The sequence below is a fragment of the Bos grunniens genome, chromosome 8, assembly GCF_055505025.1.
Source record: "Bos grunniens cultivar Pamir isolate PY7600 chromosome 8, Bosgru_T2T1.0, whole genome shotgun sequence".
In the NCBI taxonomy this organism is placed as follows: domain Eukaryota; kingdom Metazoa; phylum Chordata; class Mammalia; order Artiodactyla; family Bovidae; genus Bos; species Bos grunniens.
In genome coordinates, this window is record NC_141172.1 from 30,869,357 (window position 1) to 30,891,575 (window position 22,219).

General features: G+C 36.9%; 1 long non-coding RNA gene across 8 annotated transcripts in view; it reads left to right on the forward strand.

Moving 5' to 3' along the window:
- The window catches only part of LOC147366889 (uncharacterized), a 1,020,561-nt gene that overhangs the window by 911,607 nt on the left and 86,735 nt on the right, over positions 1–22,219 (forward strand). Inside the window, exon 8 of one of the 8 annotated variants that reach the window (XR_015169115.1) lies at positions 19,618–19,753. The exons of the other annotated variants lie outside the window; for them this stretch is intronic. This is a non-coding gene — a long non-coding RNA (uncharacterized LOC147366889). Of the gene's footprint in view, positions 1–19,617; positions 19,754–22,219 lie in introns of those variants that run through there. 8 annotated transcript variants of the gene reach the window in all.

A 22,219-nucleotide genomic window follows, 5' to 3' on the forward strand; every position in this document is an offset into this window, starting at 1 on the left:
TCCTAGCTGTTGTAAACAGTGCTGCAATGAACATTGGGGTACATATGTCTCTTTCAATTCTGGATTCCTTAGTGTGTATGCCCAGCAATGGGATTGCTGAGTCATATGGCAATTCTATTTCCAATTTTTTACAGAATCTCCACATTGTTCTCCATAGTGCCTATACTAGTTTGCATTCCCATCAACAGTGTAAGAGGATTCCTTTTTCTCCACACCCTCTCCAGCATTTATTATTTGCAGACTTTTTGATGGCAGCCGTTTTGACCAGAGTAAGATGGTACCTCATTGTGGTTTTTCATTTGCATTTCTGTGATAAAGAGTGATGTTGAACATCTTTTCATGTGTTTGTTAGCCATCTGTATGTCTTCTCTGGAGAAATGCCTGTTTAGTTCTTTGATCCACTTTTTGATTGGGTCATTCATTTTTCTGGTATTGAGCTGCATGAACTGCTTATATATTTTAGAGATTAATTCTTTGTCTGTTGTTTGGTTTGTTATTATTTTCTCCCATTCTGAAGGCTGTCTTTCCACCTTACTTATAGTTTCCTTCGTTGTGCAAAAGCTTTTAAGTTTAATTAGGTCCCATTTGTTTATTTTTGTTTTTATTTCCTTTACTCTGGGAGTTGGGTCATAGAGGATCTTGCTGTGAATTATGTTGGAGAGTGTTCTTCCTATGTTTCCCTCTAAAAGTTTTATAGTTTCTGGTCTTACATGTAGATCTTTAATCCATTTTTGGTTTCTTTTTGTATATGGTGTTAGAAAGTGTTCCAGTTTCATTCTTTTACAAGTGGTTGACCAGTTTTCCCAGCACCACTTGTTAAAGAGATTGTCTTTTCTCCATTGTATATTTTTACCTCTTTTGTCAAAGATAAGGTATCCATAGGTGCATGAATTTATCTCTATTTTGTTCCACTGATCTATATTTCTGTCTTTGTGTCAGTACCATACACCAAATAGTAGCAAATAATTATTAAGTATTATTTCATATTTTAAGTTTTAGAATATAATTCTATAACAAAAATTTTTTTCTCACACATGAAATATTTGCTTATGGTTTATTTATTGGTATTTGATTGATTTACAGTGTTGTTTTACAGGCATATAGTAAAGTGATTTGTATATATATACACAAATATATATTTGTATATATGCATATGTTCATATATGTATATATAGAACATACATATATACTTTTTCATATTCTTATCCATTGTAGGTTATTACAATGTATCAAATATATATAGTTCCCTGTGCTATATAGTAGGTATTTGTTGTTTATTTTTATATATAGTGTAAAATATATACAATATTTTTGTGGTTGATTTTATATATAGTAGTATGTATCTGTTAATCCCAGACTTCTTATTTATCCCTCACCCTCCATTCCCCTTTGGTAACCATAAGTTTGTTTTCTATGTCTTTGAGTCTTTTAAATAAGCTGATTTGTACCTTTTTTTTTTTTTTTTTTTTAAGATTCCACATATAAACGATATCCTATGATATTTGGCTTTCTCTATCTGGCTTACTTTTCCATGATCCAGCAGATATTGGCAATTTGATCTCTGGTTCCTCTGCCTTTTCTAAAACCAGCTTGAACATCAGGAAGTTCACGGTTCATGTATTGCTGAAGCCTGGCTTGGAGAATTTTGAGCATTACTTTACTAGCGTGTGAGATGAGTGCAATTGTGCAGTAGTTTGAGCATTCTTTGGCATTGCCTTTCTTTGGGATTGGAATGAAAACTGACCTTTTCCAGTCCTGTGGCCACTGCTGAGTTTTCCAAATTTGCTGGCATATTGAGTGTAGCACTTTCACAGCATCATCTTTCAGGATTTGAAATAGCTCAACTGGAATTTCATCACCTCCACTAGCTTTGTTCGTAGTGATGCTTTCTAAGGCCCACTTGACTTCACATTCCAGGTGTCTGGCTCTAGGTCAGTGATCACACCATCATGATTATCTGGGTGATGAAGATCTTTTTTGTACAGTTCTTCTGTGTATTCTTGCCATCTCTTCTTAATATCTTCTGCTTCTGTTAGGCCCATACCATTTCTGTCCTTTACTGAGCCCATCTTTGCATGAAATGTTCCTTTGGTATCTCTGATTTTCTTGAAGAGATCTCGTCTTTCCCATTCTGTTTTTTTTTTTTTTTTTTTTGGTTTATTTCTTTGCATTGATTGCTGAAGAAGGCTTTCTTATCTCTTCTTGCTATTCTTTGGAACTCTCTGATGCTGGGAGGGATTGGGGGCAAGAGGAGAAGGGGATGACAGAGGATTAGATGGCTGGATGGCATCACTGACTCGATGGATATGAGTCTCAGTGAACTCCGGGAGTTGGTGATGGACAGGGAGGTCTGGCGTGCTGCACTTCATGGGGTTGCAAAGAGGCAGACAGGACTGAGCGACTGATCTGATCCGATCTGATCTGGCTTACTTAATATGATAATCTCTAGATCCATACATTTTGGTACAAATGACACTTTTATCCATTTTATGGCTTAGTAATATTCTACTGTGTGTGTGTGTGTGTGTGTATACCACATCTTCTTTATCCATTCATCTGTGCATAAACATTTAGATTTCCTCCATGTCTTGGCTACTACAAACAGTGTTGATATAAATATTGAACTTCATGTTTTTTTTTTAATTTTTAATTAGAGTTTTTATCTTTTCTGAATACATGTCCAGGAATTGGTATCAGGGTGGTAGATCACATGGTTACTGTATTTTGAGTTTTTTTTTTTTTCTAATCTTATTTTATTTTTAAATTTTACATAATTGTATTAGTTTTGCCAAATATCAAAATGAATCCGCCACAGGTATACACGTGTTCCCCATCCTGATCCCTCCTCCCCCTCCTCCCTCCCCGTACCATCTCTCTGGGTTGTCCCAGTGCACTAGCCCCAAGCATCCAGTATCCTGCATCGAACCTGGACTGGCAACTCGTTTCTTACATGATATTTTACATGTTTCAATGCCATTCTCCCAAATCTTCCCACCCTCTCCCTCTCCCACAGAGTCCATAAGACTGTTCTATACATCAGTGTCTCTTTTGCTGTGTTGTACACCAGTTTTTTTAAAAATAGAACCTATTCTTCTCCATAGTGGCTGCACCAATTTACATTCCTACCAGTGGTATAAAATGGTTTCCTTTCCACCAAACCCTCTCTAGTACTTATTATTTGATAATATTTTGATGATTACCATTCTGACCTGAGTGGAGTGATACATCATTGTAGCTTTGAGTTGCAGTTCTCTAATAATTAGCAGTGTTGAGTATCATTTCATATGCCTTTTGACCATCTGTATGTCATCTTTGGAAAAATGTCTCTTTAGGTCTTCTGCACATATTCTTTATTTTTTTTTCCATTGAGCTATATGAGTTTTTGGAATATTTTGGAAATTAACCCATTGTTGGTTGACTATTTTATCCCAATCTGTGGAATTTTTGTTTTGATTATGGTTTCCTTTGCTATGAAAAAGCTTTTGAGTTTAATTAGATCTCATTTGTTTTTGTTTTTATTTGCATTACTCCAGGTAATGAATCCAAAAATATATTGCTGTGAATTTATGTCAAGGAGTTTCCCCCTATTTTTCCTCTAGAAGCCTTATAGAAACTGTCTTGCCTTTAGGTCTTTCATCCATTTTGTTTTCATTTTTGTATATAGTGTTAGAGAATGTTCTAATTTCATGATCCTACATGTAGCTGTCCTTTTTACCCAGAATCACTTATTGAAGAGACTACCTTTTCTCTATTGCATATTCTTGCCTCCTGTGTCACAGATGAATTGACCACAGGCATGTGGATTTATTTCTGGACCTTCTATCTTGTTCCATTGATATCTGTGTCTGTTTTTGGGCCAGAACCATACTGTTCTGATTACTGTAGCTGTTTTGTCTGAACAAGAAGCCTAATTGCTCCAGCTCCATTTTTTTTTTCCCCCTCGAGGTTGTTTTGGCTATTCAAGGGCTTTTATGTCTTCATACAGATTTTAGGGTTATTTTTCCTGTTCTGTGCAAACATGCCATTTGGAATTTGATAGGGATTGTATTGAATCTATAGATTGCTCTGGGTAGTATGATAAAAACTTGTATCCATTTATGATAAAAACTTGTATCCATTTATGATAAAAACTCTCCAGAAAGTGGGCATAGAGGGTACATACCTCAACATAATAAAGGCCATAAATGACAACCCCACAGCTAATGACATATTCAATGGTGAAAAGCAGAAATCATTTTCTCTAAGATCAGGAACAAGACAAGGATGCCCCCTCTTACTGCTTTTATTTCATTTTGGACTTCTTGAAAACTTTAGAACCATATATGCTGATATTTTTCCTTTCTTTTTCTTTGTTACCAGTTTTGTAAATTTATGAAATAAACATTTTCTAAGAAGTTTAATAACATAAATAAGATGAAAGCTGAATTAATAACACAATAAATGTTATGACAACTAAAATAGACAAAAAATGGCACCGTTAGGATTGTTATGCAATTAAATTTTTCCTGGGAAAGCCTAAAATGAGGGAAAAATATTAAATGATATTTCTAGGAGAAGTCTCAGCATTTATTATTAATATCCCTATAGTTCCCTATTTAGTTATGTAGTTTCCTAATAAGGATGTACCGTCCTACCTAGAGTACAGTGGCTTTTGATCAATTATGTTCTTAAATATTTTAGTACTACTACTATGTGTAAAGAGTTTACTGCTTATAAATTATTTACTTTCATGAGAGTATTTAATAGAATATGCTCACACACTTTGCAGTTTTGTGTATTGATCAACTCTAAATAATAATGGTGATTTCTTAATAGTCCAAATGTTGATTCCATGCCACACTCCTACTAATCTATAACAATTAAGTCTTTATATCACCCAAATGTTTGTAAATCAGAGCTCTAATGACAAAAAATAATTTATTAGAGGAAAGATGGAAGTGGGTTCTGAATTGAAATAACAGGAAAATCTAAAAGATTTTATTTAAATGATTCAAATATAATAGTTTGTTAGAAATACATGGATTTTTTCTTGCAGTTTCAGTGACTTTATATCATTTGTCAATATGAAAATTGCATTGCATTAAAATATAGATATTCCTTTCTCTGTGTAATATTAAATTTTTGTGATATGTCTGTAATGAAACCAAGGTATATATCTAGCAATTCTGACATTATGCAACTTATTTTAAAAGATGAAACAAATTGCTTTATTTTAGAAACCTAAGAAATATGTGAAAATATATTTCGGTTTTAAGGATTCCTGTAAAGAGATGAGAGTTAAAAAATGCTGGTACTAATCTACTTCCAACCATTCCTTATCATTTTATTTTATTATTTTTCAGCTATCTTTTGAGATTAATGTTTTAGAATCATCCTTTTTAGAAAATTCTATTGTTTTTCACTATGTAATAGATCTAATGAAATATTTTCTCCTCTTTTCGAAAAGTTCCCAATTGACCCTACAAAGATTCTCCAATTTGTCTCCTCGTCTCCTAAATCCTTTCTCCATTAAAAACTGAATAAAACACAACAATAAAAAATGCTTTTGATAATTTCACCATTTGTTTCCATTTTGGTAATTTTAGTGAATTGTGTTCAGTCCTCATTTAACTAGACTAGACTACAGGATTTGACATGGTTAATCATCCTCTCTTCCATAACTCTTGATTTCTAAGACTTCATTTTTTGCAGAGAGGATTTTCTTATGTTTTAAGGTAATCATTAATCAGTTCTCATTCTCTGCTTTTATCACCATTTACTTCCTTAGTGAGTGAGTGTTGAGTAGTATCCCGGCTTTAAATTGAATCCACATATCAAATCCCCTGAAATTTATATCTTTAGTCCAGACCTTTCTCTGAATCACCAGATTTGTGGTTTAATTGTCTATTTAATATTTTAAATTTTATGCCCAGTAAATATTCCATATCAGTCCTATTCAAAATTACTGTTATGATATTTTTAAAATCGGCTCTACTCCCAGCTCTCTCAGTATTGGTTGTCAGTATTGGTTTCCTTCTTGGTTCTCTCTTTTTTCCCATATCCCCGGTAGATGAGATATAGTCAGCATCAGACATCATTTCATCATTTAACTGTTAGCCTTCTGGACAAGTTACTAACCCTCCTCCTCATGTGTATAACTACTAAAGTCTTTTGATTGATCTCCTCACCTCCAACTTTGCTTCTAAAGTCTCATCATGTAGCATAAATAGTGAGCTTTTTCAAATTGTTATTTTTGAAATAAGAATTGTATATGCAAGATTTTCAACGTAATTTGATATACATAGTGAAACAGTTTCTACAATCAAACTAATCAACCTATTCATATGCTCATGTAGTTAACTTGTTGTTGTTGTTGTTGTTTGATGGTGAGAGGACCTGAAATCTACTGTGAGTGAATTTCCAGTATTCAGTACTGTATTATTCACTATAGTCATCATCCTCTACATTTTTTTTCAAGGCTTAACCATTCTATGTAATTGCAGCTTTATACACTTTAACCAACACATCTCCATATATCCTATGTCAGTTCAGTTCAGTTCAGTCGCTTAGTCATGTCCGACTCTTTGCAACCCCATGGACAGCAACATGCCAGGCTTCCCTGTCCATCACTGACTCCTGGAGCTTGCTCAGACTGTTGTCCATTGAGTCAGTGATGCCATCCAACCATCTCATCCTCTGTTGTCCCCTTCTCCTCCCACCTTCTCTTTCTCAGCATCAGGGTCTTTTCCAAAGAGTCCGTTCTTCACATCAGATGGCCAAAGTATTGGAATTTCAGCTTCAGCAGCAGTTCTTCCAATGAATATTCAGGACTGATTTCCTTTAGGATTGACTAGTTGGATCTCCTTGCAGTCCAAGGGGCTCTCAAGAGTATTCTCCAACACCACAGTTCAAAAGCATCAATTCTTCAGCACTCAGCTTTCTTTATAATCCAACTCTCCCATCCAAACATGCCTACTGGAAAAGCCATCCTATGTCACTGCCCCGTGATCAGTGTTCCACTCTCTGCTTCTATGTTCTTGACGTTTTTAGATTCCACATATAAGTGAGATCATGCCATTTATTTATTTGTTTGTTTCCTTGTGTCTGGTTGTATCATAATGTCATTTACCATAATGCCATCTACATTCACCCATGTTTTTGTAAATGGCAAGATCTCTTTTTTTGTGGTTGAATTATACATATAGTTTTCTATTGTAACTTATTACAGTGAACATGAGATTGCAAATATCTTTTTTAAGTACTCATTTCATTTTGTTTGGATATATACTCATAGGAGGGATCAAACTTTAAAAATGTAAATCAGATCATATCTTTTTTCTGGTCCCCTTATTTTATTCAGAGTAAAATCTAAAACAATGAGATCTCTACATAATCTTGTGCAATTTGGCCTTTCTTGTTCCTTCTTTGACTTCACATTTTTTAAATTTCACTGATTTCTAGCCATACCTCCTGGCTGTCCTAGGATATGGCAATCACAGGTCTACATTTTCGCTGTTGTCTGGAAATGTCTTCCAACAGACATGTATATATAGTCAGTTACTCAACTTTAAATCTTCTTCATGTTAACTACTCTAAACTTTCAATTTAAAATTACAAATTACCAATCTGCCCTTCAGTGTTCATACTCTGTTTTTTTCTTTTCATTATTTTCATTCCCTTCTAAAATATTATATAGTTGACTCATTTACTATATTTATTCCTTATTTCTGTTTCCTTTTGTCTACTTTGTGCACTTAAAATGAAGCAAACACTTGATGAGCTCACCAATGATATCTGTTACATGACTGCAAATCACAAGTTAAATGAAAGGATTAACTGTAGTTAGGTATGCCATGCAAAACTGTTAAACATATCATGCTTAAGATAAAATACATCAAAAGTGTTTTATAAAGATATGGAAATTAGTAAATATCCCAGACCTCACCTATGAAATCTAGCTACACATGTACCCCTCTGGCTAGCAGAATTGGATACAGTCACTAGGATAGCCAGGAAGGCACATGTGGAAGACTGCAAAACTTCCATCAGCCTGAATTAGTTTTTTTTTTTTTTTTTTAATATAAATTTATTTATTTTAATTGGAGGCCAATTACTTTACAATATTGTATTGGTTTTGCCATACATCAACATGAATCCGCCACGGGTGTACACGTGTTCCCCATCCTGCACCCTCCTCCCACGTCTCTCCCCATACCATCCCTCTGGGTCATCCCAGTGCACCAGCCCCAAGCATTGTGTATAATGCATCGAACCTGGACAGGCGATTTGTTTCATATATGATATTATACATGTTTCAATGCCATTCTCCCAAATCATCCCACCCTCTCCCTCTCCCACAGAGTCCAAAAGACTGTTCTATATATCTGTGTCTCTTGCTGTCTCACATACAGGGTTATCATTACCATCTTTCTAAATTCCATATATATGTATGTGTTAGTATACTGTATTGGTGTTTTTCTTTCTGGCTTACTTCGCTCTGTATTATAGGCTCCAGTTTCATCCACCTCAGCCTGAATTCTTAATTTGCAGTGGAAGGTGACTTTTCAGAGCCTCTTTAGAGGAAGTGATTAAGAAAGAGTTGTAACTGAATCACTTTGCTGTACACCAGAAACTAGCAAAATGTTGTAAGTTAACTATACTTCAGTAAACAAAGGGGTCTAGGGATGTAATATCAGCAAGATGACAAAATAAAATTTCTCAACACATACAGTATGAGGTAATGGATGTGTTAACTAACATATTGTGGTTATAACCTTGCAATCTACATGTGTATGAAATCACATTGCATTTCTTAAACTTTCTGTGCTGTGAAAGTCGCTCAGTTGTCCAACTCTTTGCAACTCATGGACTGTAGCCTGCCAGGGTCCTCTGTTCATGGAATTCTTCATGTCAGAATACTGGAATGGGTAGCTGTTCCCTTCTCCAAGGGCTCTTCCCAACCCAGGGATCGAACCCAGGTCTCCTGCATTGCAAGCGGATTCTTTACTGTTTGAGCCACCAGGGAAGCCCAAGTATACTGGAGTGGGTAGTCTATCCCTTTTCCAGGGGATCTTCTGGACCCAGGAATCAAACCAGGGTCTCCTGGATTGCAGGCAGATTCAATACCAACTGCTCTATCAGGGAAACTGTTAATATCAATTAGATTTCAATAAGTCTGGAAAAACGTTAGCAAGCAAATATTAGTAAACATGATTATCTTAGAAATGATGTTTTATCTTACATATAAGAATTAATTTTAAGACTAAGGGTTATAAAAGTTTGTCACCTTTCAGTATTTAGCATATAAAAAATAATTGATAGTCATTAAATTAATATTACTTCTTACTCATTGCCTTTCAAAGAATGCTTCTATTCTCATGTTCCTCCAGCCTATCTTCTATAGTGACAGTGCTGTCATTTTAAAATCTAAAATCTAAATCTAAAATCTTTTGCTGAAAAAGTCTTCAGTAGATTATCATTTTAAAGATTATGTGCTTCAATCCAGTGGGTAGGCACCATTACGATTTGACTTTTCTTACTTTATTACCCCCATCTCTTCTCAAACATTATCAACATATACTATTCAAATAAATTGTCTAGGACACAATGAATAGCTTCTATTAGGCTAATGCTCCCATTGAAAAAAAAAGTAGAAAAGACACCTCAAGTCTCAAAGAACTGCTGAGTCCAAAACCCTCTGAGAGTCAAGATTACTGAAAGAAAGGAATAATGGAGGGTGAGTTGAAAGTCTATAAGCAGACTTTCTGGTCCTTTATTCTTGAAGCAGGGAATATACTGAGATTATCAATTAGTTGCAGCCATGTAGGTGACAAATCAGAAGTCTTGGCAGTCTCATAAAGCTGGAGGAATATGTAAATGAATTGTGGTCTGTCCAAAAACTTGCTTAACATCCTCGAAAGTAACTTCTCCTTTGCCAGCTTTGTCAAACAGCTGCAAGGCCACCAGAGAAGCATGGAAGGGAATTTGTCACTAACTACATAGACAAGACTTGAAGGGGTCAGTGTTGCCAGAGGAAGGGAGAGTCAGGGAAAGAGTGCCCTCCCCTCAGCAACTTCTCCAACATGGCTTTTACAGAATTGGTAATTCTACAGATCTAAGCAGAATACTGCTGAAATAGATGGTAATTTACATCAGTCAAACAGGGAGAACAAGACATATATTGGAATTCAGAACCTTTCAAGTAAGAGAAACCCCAGAAAACTCCCAGACTCTCAGAAAGAACTCCTATGGTACTACACGGTGGTAGGCAGACCTTAGCAAAAACTCCAGCCCAGCATCTAGTCAACTCAGCCTCTGATTAGTTGTTCTAGTCCTATCCTGTTTGTTTATCAGAGAATGGGACTCAATCTTTCTTTAAAGAGGATGATAAATGTGTTACATTCTATCAGTAATTACTCTGCAGGACCAAGAGACTTTACTATGTACAGGCAACCCAAATAATTGGACTTAGAAGTCACAAGTTGGATGCACTTGTGTTAAATATATATTAGATTGGTGTGAAAGTAATTACAGTTCCAGACTCTGAATTTTAAATCATTACAACAAGGCTCAAATACATCTTTATTAATCAAAATAGGAACTGTTACAGTCAACACATTTTTGCCAACAAGAAATATGTATGCTTATTCCTGTATTATAAAAATCCATGCTTCTGGATTCAGTAAACTCTTGGAAAGCATTTTCTGTATCCTGCTGGTTGTGGCAGCATTTTTCTGCAAAAATTGTGGAGATTCTTTAAGAAGTGATAGTCTATTGGTGAGAGGTCAGGTGAATGTGGTGGATAAGGCAAAATTTTGTAGTGAAATTTGTTCAACTTTAGAAGCATTGGTTGTGTGACATGTGGTCAGGCATTATCGTCGAGAATTGGGCCCTTTTTGTTGACCGGTGCTGGATGCAGGCATTATAGTTTTCAGTGCACCTCTTCAATTTGCTGAGAATACCTCTCAGATGTAATGGTTTTGCTGGGATTCAGAGAGCTGTAGTGGATCAAACAGGCAGCAGACTACGAAAGAGTGACCGACCATTACCCTTCTTTTGGTGCAAGTTTGGTTTTGGGAAGTGTTTTGGAGCTTCTCAGTCCAGTCACTGAGCTAGTTGTCATTGGTTGTCATATAAAATCTACTTTTCATCGCACATCACAATCCAGTCAAGAAATGGTTCCTTGTTGTTTCATAAAATGAGAACATGACACTACAAAACAACATTCTTTTTTTTTATTTGTGGTCAGTTCATAAGGCACCCACTTATTGAACTTGTTTACTTTTCCAGTTTGCTTCAAATGTCCAATGACCATAGAAAGGTCGATGTAGAGTTCTTAGGCAACTTCTCATGTAGTTCTAAGAGGATCAGCTATGATGACCCGCTCAATTTGTCATTGTCAACTTCTGCTGGGTGGCCATTGTGCTCCTTATCTTCAAGGCTCTAGTCTCCTTTGCAAAGGAGACTTGCAAAGACCACCTCTTGAACCACCACTGCACTGTATTCCCATTAGCAGTTCCCAGGCAAAATGTGTTGTTGATGTTGTGAGTTGCCCCTGCTGCTTTAAGACCCATTTTGAACTTAAATAAGAAAATTGCCTGAATTTGCTTTTTATCTAACATCATTTCCATAGTTTAAAATACATATAAATTAAACAGCAAGTAATTATTCATTAGCAAAAAACATAAAGCAAGATGTGCATTAAAATGGTGTACAACATAACCACATTTATTTAAGAATGCATTCCAATATCAAATGGCAAAGTTCAACAATGCAGAACTGAAACTACTTTTGTACCAACCTAATAAAAAATGACATGAGATGGAAAACTTCACCAGAAAACTGGTTAGATTATACAAATTCAGTTCAGTTGCTCAGTTGTGTCCGACTCTTTGTGACCCCATGAATTGCAGCATTCCAGGCCTCCCTGTCCATCACCAACTCCCGGAGTTCACTCAAACTCATGTCCATTGAATTGGTGATGCCATCCAGCCACCTCATCCTCTGTCATCCCCTTCTTCTCCTGCCGCCAATCCCTCCCAGCATCAGAGTCTTTTCTAATGAGTCAACTCTTCACATGAGGTGGCCAAAGTATTGGAATTTCAGCTTTAGCATCATTCCTTCCAAAGAAATCCCAGGACTGATCTTTAGAATGGACGGTTGGATCTCCTTGCAGTCCAAGGGACTCTCAATAGTCTTCTCTAATACTACAGTTCAAATACAGCATCAATTCTTTGGCGCTCAGCTTTCTTCACAGTCCAACTCTCGTATCCATACATGACCACTGGAAAAACCATAGCCTTGACTAGATGGACCTTTGTTGGCAAAGTAATGTCTCTGCTTTTCAATATGCTATCTAGGTTGGTCATAACTTTCTTTCCAAGGAGTAAGCGTCTTTTAATTTCATGGCTGCAATCACCATCTTCAGTGATTTTGGAGCCCCCCCAAAATAAAGTCTGACACTGTTTCCACTGTTTCCCCATCTATTTCCCATGAAGTGATGGGAACAGATGCCATGATCTTCGTTTTCTGAATATTGAGCTTTAAGCCAGCTTTTTCACTCTCCTCGTTCACTTTCATCACTTTCCCTCCGTATCTCTAATTTTCTTGAAGAGATCTCTCGTCTTTCCCATTCTGTTGTTTTTGTCTATTTCTTTGCAATGATTGCTAAGGAAGGCTTTCTTATCTCTCCTTGCTATTCTTTGGAACTCTGCATTCAAATAGTTATATCTTTCCTTTTCTCCTTTGTCTTTCACTTCTCTTCTTTTCACAGCTATTTGTAAGGCCTCGCCAGACAGCCATTTTGCTTTTTTGCATTTCTTTTCCATGGGGATGGTCTTGATCCCTGTCTCCTGTACAATGTCATGAACTTCATTCCATAGTTCATCAGGCACTCTATCTATCAGATGTAGTCCCTTAAATCTATTTCTCACTTCCACTGGATAATCATAAGGGATTTTATTTAGGTCATACCTGAATGGTCTAGCGGTTCCCCACTCTTCAAGTAGGGAAAATTCAAGTCTGAATTTGGCAATAGTAAGTTCATGATCTGAGCCACAGTCAGCTCCCAGTCTTGTTTTTGCTGACTGTATAGAGCTTCTCTATCTTTGGCTGCAAAGAATATAATCAATCTGATTTCGGTGTTTACCATCTGGTGATGTCCATGTATAGAGTCTTCTCTTGTGTTGTTGGAAGAGGGTGTCTGCTATGACCAGTGCGTTCTCTTGGCAAAACTCTATTAGCCTCTGCCCTGCTTCATTTCGTATTCCAAGGCCAAATTTGCTTGTTACCCCAGGTGTTTCTTGACTTCCTACTTTTGCATTCCAGTTCCCTATTTTGAAAAGGACATCTTTTTTGGGTGTTAGTTCTAAAAGGTCTTGTAGGTTTTCATAGAACCGTTCAAATTCAGCTTCTTCAGCATTACTGGTTGGGGCATAGACTTGGATTACTGTGATATTGAATGGTTTGCAAACAGAGATCATTCTGTCGTTTTTGAGATTGCATCCAAGTACTGCATTCTGGACTCTTTTGTTGACCATGATGGCTACTCCATTACTTCTAAGGGATCCCTGCCCACAGTAGTAAATATAATGATCATCTGAGTTAAATTCACCCATTCCAGTCCATTTTAATTCGCTGATTCCTAGAATGTTGACACGCTCTTGCCATCTCTTGTTTGACCACTTCCAATTTGCCTTGATTCATGGACCTAACATTCCAGATTCCTATGCAATATTGCTCTTTATAGCATCAGACCTTGCTTCTATCACCAGTCACATCCACAACTGGGTATTGTTTTTGCTTTGGCTCCATCCCTTCATTCTTTCTGGAGTTATTTCTCCACTGATCTCCTGTAGTATATTGGGCCCCTACTGTAGTATCTCCTGTAGTATATTGACCTGGGGAGTTTCTCTTTCAGTATCCTATCATTTTGCCTTTCATACTGTTCATGGGGTTCTCAAGGCAAGAATACTGAAGTGGTTTGCCATTCCCTTCTCCCGTGGACCACATTCTGTCAGACCTCTCCACCATGACCCGCCCGTCTTGGGTGGCTCCACATGGCATGGCTTAGTTTCATTGAGTTAGACAAGGCTGTGATCTGTGTGATTAGATTGACTAGTTTTCTGTGATTATGGTTTCAGCGTGTCTGCCCTCTGATGCCTTTTGCAACACTTACTGTCTTACTTGGGTTTTTCTTACCTTGGACGTGGGGTATCTCTTCACCGCTGCTCCAGCAAAGTGCAGCCCCTGCTCCTTACCTTGGACCTGGGGTATCTCCTCATGGCCTCCCCTCCTGACCTTGAGTGTGGAGTAGCTCCTCTTGGCCCTCCTGCTTCCACACATCCACCACTCCTTGGACGTGGGGTTGCTCCTCTTGGCTGCCGCCCCTGACCTCGATTATACAAAGGTAATAAAAATTCTAAAACTGATGAGTATTAATACAACAATTAAAAATTCAGTATATAATTGTATATGGAACCATGAGAAAAGAGGATGAGTGAAACAAGATAGAGGTTTAAATCATGAAGAGCTAAACAGGTGGGGAACAAAAGAGAATCTGAAACACTGGGACACAATGAAAAGTTCTAGTATAACAAGAGCTGGAATCCCAGAGGGAGAGAAAACAGAATCAAAGTATTGGAGAGAGAAAGATTAATAATTTTTATGCACATATCCATTCCAATTTTTACCCTTTTCAGATCATAATTTTCTTTTCTTTACACCTGTCATTCATAATGCTTTGTTCTTATTTATAGTAACTGTTCTTACCAGTAAGTGTTATAGTTACATATATATTCACAATACTCGGCACAAGAAGTTCTCAAAACCTCCTTTCTAATTGACTAAGTGCCTAAAGGCATACACACAGATTTCTCTTTCATTTTATGTTTCTTTTCTACTGATGTTAACATATCTGTCCAGTATTATCTCTCTCTAAGATACCTGAATGAAGGAAAATACATATGAAGACTCTGTGTTAAGCATCAACTGATTAATCTGGGAAGTTAATTAAGTACTTGTTGAAGAGAATTAAAGAATTATAATGGAAATGATATCACTTAGTATAAGAGAAATATCTTATGTTTTGAACTTAGCTCTTTGCAGCAGGGGGCAGTGTGATTCTCTTGTCTTTTCCCCATAATTGATTGAACTTTGAGGTTAACTTATTCTTACAGACTTTCATAAATGTTATGGTTTTTTTGTAACTAAAGCAGAGAGAAACAATGAAAATTACTAGTTTTCTCTTTCATTTTATTTAAAGATTCACAAATATTGTCAAAAATAGCATGGGTTTGAATAGCAATGCCAGTGGTAAACTTTCATAGGGAAATGATGACAATATGCCATTTGCCTTCATGAGGTTTTTAAAGCCTACACACACACACACACACACACACAGAGTTAAGCATGATCAGATTTAAATCCATTCTCAAGGCAATTGATCCATGGAACAGGAAAAAAATAGCCTTTGTCATTTCTGTCTTGCAGAAAAGTACCCTTATACTTACCAGACCTGAGGGGTCAAATGAGAAGGTGAGCCAATAGCACATCTTCAGTTTGTAGACAGTCCTAGCAGTTACAATCGATAATGTTGTTATGAATTTGTACTCAGAATGAAAGGGCATGTAGCACTTCCTACATAATTGATTTTAAAACTGATTTAAACGTATATGATTCTTACTTTTAAGTTGTAAAAACCCAAAGCCACAAACAAAAGATTTCTGTTAACACTAAAGATTGTAATTTGTGGTATACTTCTCTGACACATAAAGCAGACAGTTGTCCTTGTGATGACATAAATTAGAAGCAGGAGCAAAATTGCTTACTAATTGCCATGAAAGTAGTAAAATAAAATTAATAATGTCATAGCCTCTAGACCGGGATCAGTGGTTTCTCAAACAGCACAGTAAAATTCCTTGAACTATGATCAGTTTTACCTGATTAAAGGATACTGCTGACAATTAATGACCATGTAACTTAAATCATTGAGGTCTGCTGAAAGAAATTATGAAGTTCACACCATTTTAACAATTTGGGTAATTTGCCTAGAGATTATTATGAAAAGGAATCTGGGCAATTGTAAGATAATGATGAAATAATGAATGAACAAGTAACAGGAATTGAAGAATCCTAAATCTTATATGAATTATTTCTACTAGAAATGAATGGATTTTGCTGTCTTATTAGAAATTTATAACATATGTAATATTATTATGCTTGCAAATATTTAAAAAATGGTATTAATGAGTCTATCATAATATTTCTATATATAATTGATAGCGTTTTATTTTCATTTCTATCATAACATGATAGAATTTTGTTTTCTTTTACTAGATTTACTATAGTACCTTGTCACAATTGCATCATTTTCACAGCATGAACATTCTCTCTGCACCAACGGTGTTATAAAAACTACTAAACCCTAAGTCAAATATAGAATTTAATTCCAAATGTTTTAACCATGAAACCATAAATAAATATTTATTATTCTTACTTTAACACAATATATAGACATTTATATTTTTCTTTAAGCTAAGATTTTTCCCATTAGTTACATAAAAACATTATTAATTTTGTTATGTATCTACATTTCGGATTGAAAGCCATGATTTTAGGCTGAGTTCTAAAACATCCAATTAAACTGTCATAAAGAGTGTACATATTAGGCTTACAAGTTGAAACTAATTTTTTTTTTTTTTTGTAAAGATGTGTTTCCTTTTATTTATTTATTTTTTTTTAATTTTATTTTATTTTTAAACTTTACAATATTGTATTAGTTTTGCCAAACATCAAAATGAATCCGCCACAGGTATACCCGTGCTCCCCATCCTGAACCCTCCTCCCTCCTCCCTCCACATATTGAAATTTATTTCAGGCTGGATGTCAAAATTATGGGTCCATCTTGATTTACTACTTTCCATGTAAAATTAACCATCTGATCACTTATGAAACTGTCTATCTTACCCTCCTACCCTGTGAATGAAAGCGATCCTGTGAAGCCTTTTCCAAACATATGTTTGGGGTGCAGACATCAAGCTTTCACTTGAAGTAGTCAAATAAGTAATAAAACGTCCATTCAGAAGGGTAACACTGAGAATCAGGTTTGATTATTGTGTGTTCAGGGAAAAATATGTTAACTAAGAAATCAGAGGAGAACAAGATGGCAGAGGAGTAGGAGGATGTGGAGTACATCTCTCTCCATGGATACATCAGGAATACACCTTCAGACATGGAAGTGCATGCAGAACACCAGCTGAGAGCAGACAGGAGTTCCTGACCAGCAGAAAAGAATATATAGAACCACACAAAACTTGGTAGGATGAAGGAACTAGGGGGAAAAATAGGAGTGTTACTAGGACTGAACCTGCCATTGGTGGGTGGGGAAACTGAAGCAGGGGTCCAATCCCCACATTGGGACAATTGTCTGAGTCAGAGGATAAACAGTTGAGGCTGAGAGGGAACCAGCTAATCTGTGGCAGCCTAAGTGGAATGAGAATCAGACAGTCCCTGCCATGGCCATATGTACTCTGGACAGGGACGCAGGTACCCTAGAAGGCACAGCAGCTGGGAGCCAGAGCTTAGGGTTTGTGGAACAATCCCAAGGCAAGGGCTGATGTTGACTGTGGAGAGATGGACCAAGGGGAGGTAAGGGAAGAGACTGTGGTGGGAAACACCTGTGGAGGAAAGCCAGGCAGTCATGGAAGGAAGATAATATTGCTGAGTCACATGTAGTAGGTGGAGCCATCACCATAGCTTCTCTGTCCCCACATGCCAGTATCAGCAGCTGAACAACAGAGAGGCTGGCCCATCAAGCTCCTGACACACTGAACTACAGAGTAGGACCCCACCCAAGGTATATTTTAAGTGCCTGATGCACTGATATGCAGAGTAGGACCCCACCCAAGGTATACTTTTAAGTGCCTGGTGCACTGATATGCAGAGTAGGACCCCAGCCATGGGGGCCCCTCTATATGCCTGACATGCCAAACAACAGAGAAAAACCCCAGGCAAGGGAGCCCTCTAAATGCCTAAATGGGTGGAGCTATGGAGAGAGACAAGCCAAAGAGCCTGATTGCCAGCTACCAGAGGTTCAAAAAAAGACTCTGATAGGGTCATAATTCCAGCGGCTGAGGCAGTCCATGTCTCCGCACACTTGGTGCTGCCAGGGTCCCCATGACCCAAGCAGCTGTGCCACCTTCACGCTCAACCCTCACTGAAGCAGAGCTGCCACAGGCCAAAAAAAAAAAAAAGTCTTATGTTTATGCACACAGGGGTTGTTTCAGTCACATCCAATTCTTTGAGAACCTGTGGACTGCCCTTTTAGAGCATTATATTTCCTACTGTCCTAGCTGCCAACTCCTCTGAGTACCTGGTGCTGCCAGAACCCCTGTGACCCATGCAGCTGCACCACCTCCACACCTGGCCCTCACTGGGGAAAATCCAAGTCCTCCAGGGCAGCCTTAGGAGCAAACCCCAGTGGACAATCCACATGCAGAAGTGGAAATCAAACATAATTGAACCCAGGGGCAGTGTGCCTAAGTAGGAAGACCCAAAACCTTCCCACCAGCTGTACAAGCTGCAGATTGAATCCACATGATCAACTAGGCAGGCTCTGCATCTACAGAGTATATAAAAGTACATTGAGAGCTCCCACAAAAGAAAACTCAGTAGTTCTGATAGCCGTGGACATTGGAGGCAAGAACACACAGGTGTAGGACCAGATTAGAATCTGAGCTGCCCCCACAGCAGATCCAGAGACCAGCACAGTTTTGGAGTGCATCCTAGGGAAGTGAGATGGACTGACTCCCAGGACTGGAAGGGACTCTGACAGCAGTGACTCAAGAAAAACATTTATTATTCTTATGCTTTGGCTTCTGTAGTTTCTTTTGGATTTTTCTTTTTTCTTTTTTCCCTTTCTTCCACCCTCCTCGATTACTGTTCTTGGTTTTATTGGCACTATGAAATCTAATTAAGCTTTTGAGTTTTTTCTTTTTCTTTTTATTTCAATTACACATTTTATTGTTGTTATAAACCTCTGCCTCTACGTTGGACTTCTGAGGTTCTGTGGAGTTTCCTTTTTATTTTTTTTTCTTCCTTCCTCATCCTTTTTTTTTTCTTTTTTTAATTTAAAATTTTTAAACCAATTATTATTTTTCTACATTTATTCCTTTGTTTATTTTCCTACTGTTTTTTCCTCTTGCAGTTAATCTTTAATGTATATATATATCCTCTTTATCTACCTCTATTTAGCTTTGCATATCTATTCTCCCTTTCTTTCCTTTTCTCTCAACGTATTGATTAGTATTCTTTTCATTGCTTTATTCCCCAGTTGGCACCTTGCTTTAGTTTTGCTTTCCAGTTTCTGTTTTAGTTAGGTTTGTTCTTAACTGGTTGATATAATTTTTGGTTTCCTTTGTTCACCAGGTCAATTTATTGTACTTTGGTTTTGTTGGACTATTTGGTTTTTCTTATGGATATATATGTGTATGTGCATATTCCATTATTTTAATTATTATTTGCCTGATTTTGTAACTGCCATTAGTCTGGGGGTTCTCTTCATTTCTCGTTTTTAGGTATGTGTTTTAATCTCATTTAATGCCATAACAAACAACTTGTGGAATCTTTATTCCTGATCAGAGATCAAGCCCTGAGCCTTTCGAGTGGGAGCACTGACTTCAAGACTCTAGACTACCAGAGAACTCACCCTAGGGAGTATCAAATAGTGAGAACTCCCACAAAGGAAACCACTTGAATAAAAGACCCGCATCACCCAACCACCAGCAGCACACTCTGCAGGATGCCTCATCCAAACAACAAACAAAACAAAATGTAAACTCAATCATCAACAAACAGGATTACCACCTCACTCAGCCTTGCCCATCAGAGGAAAAACAAACAAACAAACAAACAAAAAAACTTAGCATAAATCTCATGTATAGGAAGCTTACACAAACCACTGAACCAACCTTAGAGGGTGCAGAAACCAAAAGGAAGAAAGAATTCAACCTTGAAGCCTGGGAAAAGGAGACCTCAAACACATTCAGTTTAAAAAAAATAATGAAAAGGCAGAGAAATCTTGCACAAATGAAGGAACAAACTAGAAACACAAAAGTTCAAATAAATGAAGAGGAAATAGGCAAACCACCTGAAAAAGAATTCAGAATAATGATAGTAAAGATGATCAAAAACCTTGAAAACAGAATGGAGAAAATGCAAGAATCAACTAACAAAGACCTAGAAGAATTAAAGAATAAACATATAGAGACAAACAACAAAATTATTGAAATTAAAAATACTCTAGAAGGAGTCAATAGCAGAATACCTGAAGCAGAAGAATGAATCAACGAGCTGGAAGATAAAATGGTGGAAACAAATTCTGAAGAGCAGAATAAAATAAAATGAATGAAAATGACTGAGTAAAGTCTCAAAGAACTCTGGGACAATATCAAATGCACCAACACTCAAATTATTGGGGTCCCAGAAGAAGAGAAAAAGAAAGGGTATGAGAAAATTTTTGAAGAGATTATAGTTGAAAATTTCCTCAACATGGAAAAGGAAATAGTCAATCAAGTCCAAGAGGCACAAAGAGTCCCATACAGGATAAACCCAAGGAGAAACATGCCAAGACACATACTAATCAAACTAACAAAGACTAAACACAAAGGAAGAATATTAAAAGAAGCAAGGGAAAAGCAACAAGTAACTTACAAGGGAAAGCCCATACATTTAACAGCTGATCTTTCAGCTGAAACTCTGCAGGCCAGAAAGTAATGGCAGGATATATATAAAGTACTGAAAGGGAAAGATCTGCAGCCTAGATTACTCTACCTGGCAAGGATCTCATTCAAAATTTATGGAGAAATTAAAATATTTTTAGACAAGCAAAACTTAAGAGAATTCAGTACCACCAAACCAGCTTTACAACAGATGTTAAAGGAACATAAATAGTCAAGAAATACAGAAGAAAAAAAGATTCACAAAATCAAACTCTGAACAATTAAGAAAATGGCAATAGGAACATATATATCAATAATTACTTTATATGTAAAATGGATTAAATGCTGCACCCAAAGACACAGACTGGCTGAATGGATAAAAAAAACAAGACCAATATATATGATGTCTGCAAGAAATCTACTTCAGACATAAAGACCCATATAGACTGAATGTGGGAGGATGGAAACTATATTCCATGCAAATGGGAAGCAAAAGAAAGATGGAGTAGAATTCCATATCAGAAAAAATAGACCTTAAAATAAAGAATATTAAAAGAGACAAGGAAGGACACTACATAATGATCAAAGGATCAGGCCAAGAGGAAGACATAAAACTTGCAAATATCTATGACCACATATTGAGTCACAAATCAAATCTCAGTACATTTAATAGAAATTGAAATTGTGTCAAGCATCTTCTCCAACCACAACACTGTGAGACTAGATATCAATTACAAGTAAAAAAATTATAAAAAACACAAATGTATGGAGATAAAACAACACATTTCTAAATAACAAACAGGTTACTGAAGAAATAAGAAGGAAAATCTAAAAACTTCTAGAAGCAAATGACAATGAAAACATAATAACTCAAAACTTATGGGATGCAGAAAAACCAGTCCTAAGAGGGAAGTTTATAGCAATACAAACCTACTTCAAGAAACACAGTTGTATTGCAGTTGAAAAAACAGTCCTAAGAGGGAAGTTTATAGCAATACAACCCTACTTCAAGAAACAGGGCTTCCCTGGTGGCTCAGAGGTTAAAGCATCTGACTGCAATGTGGGAGACCCGGGTTTGATCCCTGGATTGGGAAGATTCTCTGGAGAAGGAAATGGTAACCCACTCCAGTATTCTTGCCTGGAGAATCCCATGGACAGAGGAGCCTGGCAGGCTATAGTCTACAGGGTCACAAAGAATCAGACACAACTGAGCGACTTCACTTCACTTCAAGAAACAAGAAAAATCTCTAATAGACAATTTAACATTACACCTAAAACAGCTGGAAAAAGAAGAACAACAACAGAAGCAAAGCAGAAGGAAAGAAATAAAGATCAGAGCAGAAATAAATGAAAAGGAAATGAAAGAAACAAATCAGATCAGATTAGTTGCTCAGTTGTGTCTGATTCTTTGTGACCCTATGAACTGCAGCACGCCAGGCCTCCCTGTCCATCACCAACTCCCGGAGTTCACTCAAACTCATGTCCATCGAGTCAGTGATGCCATCCAGCCATCTCATCCTCTG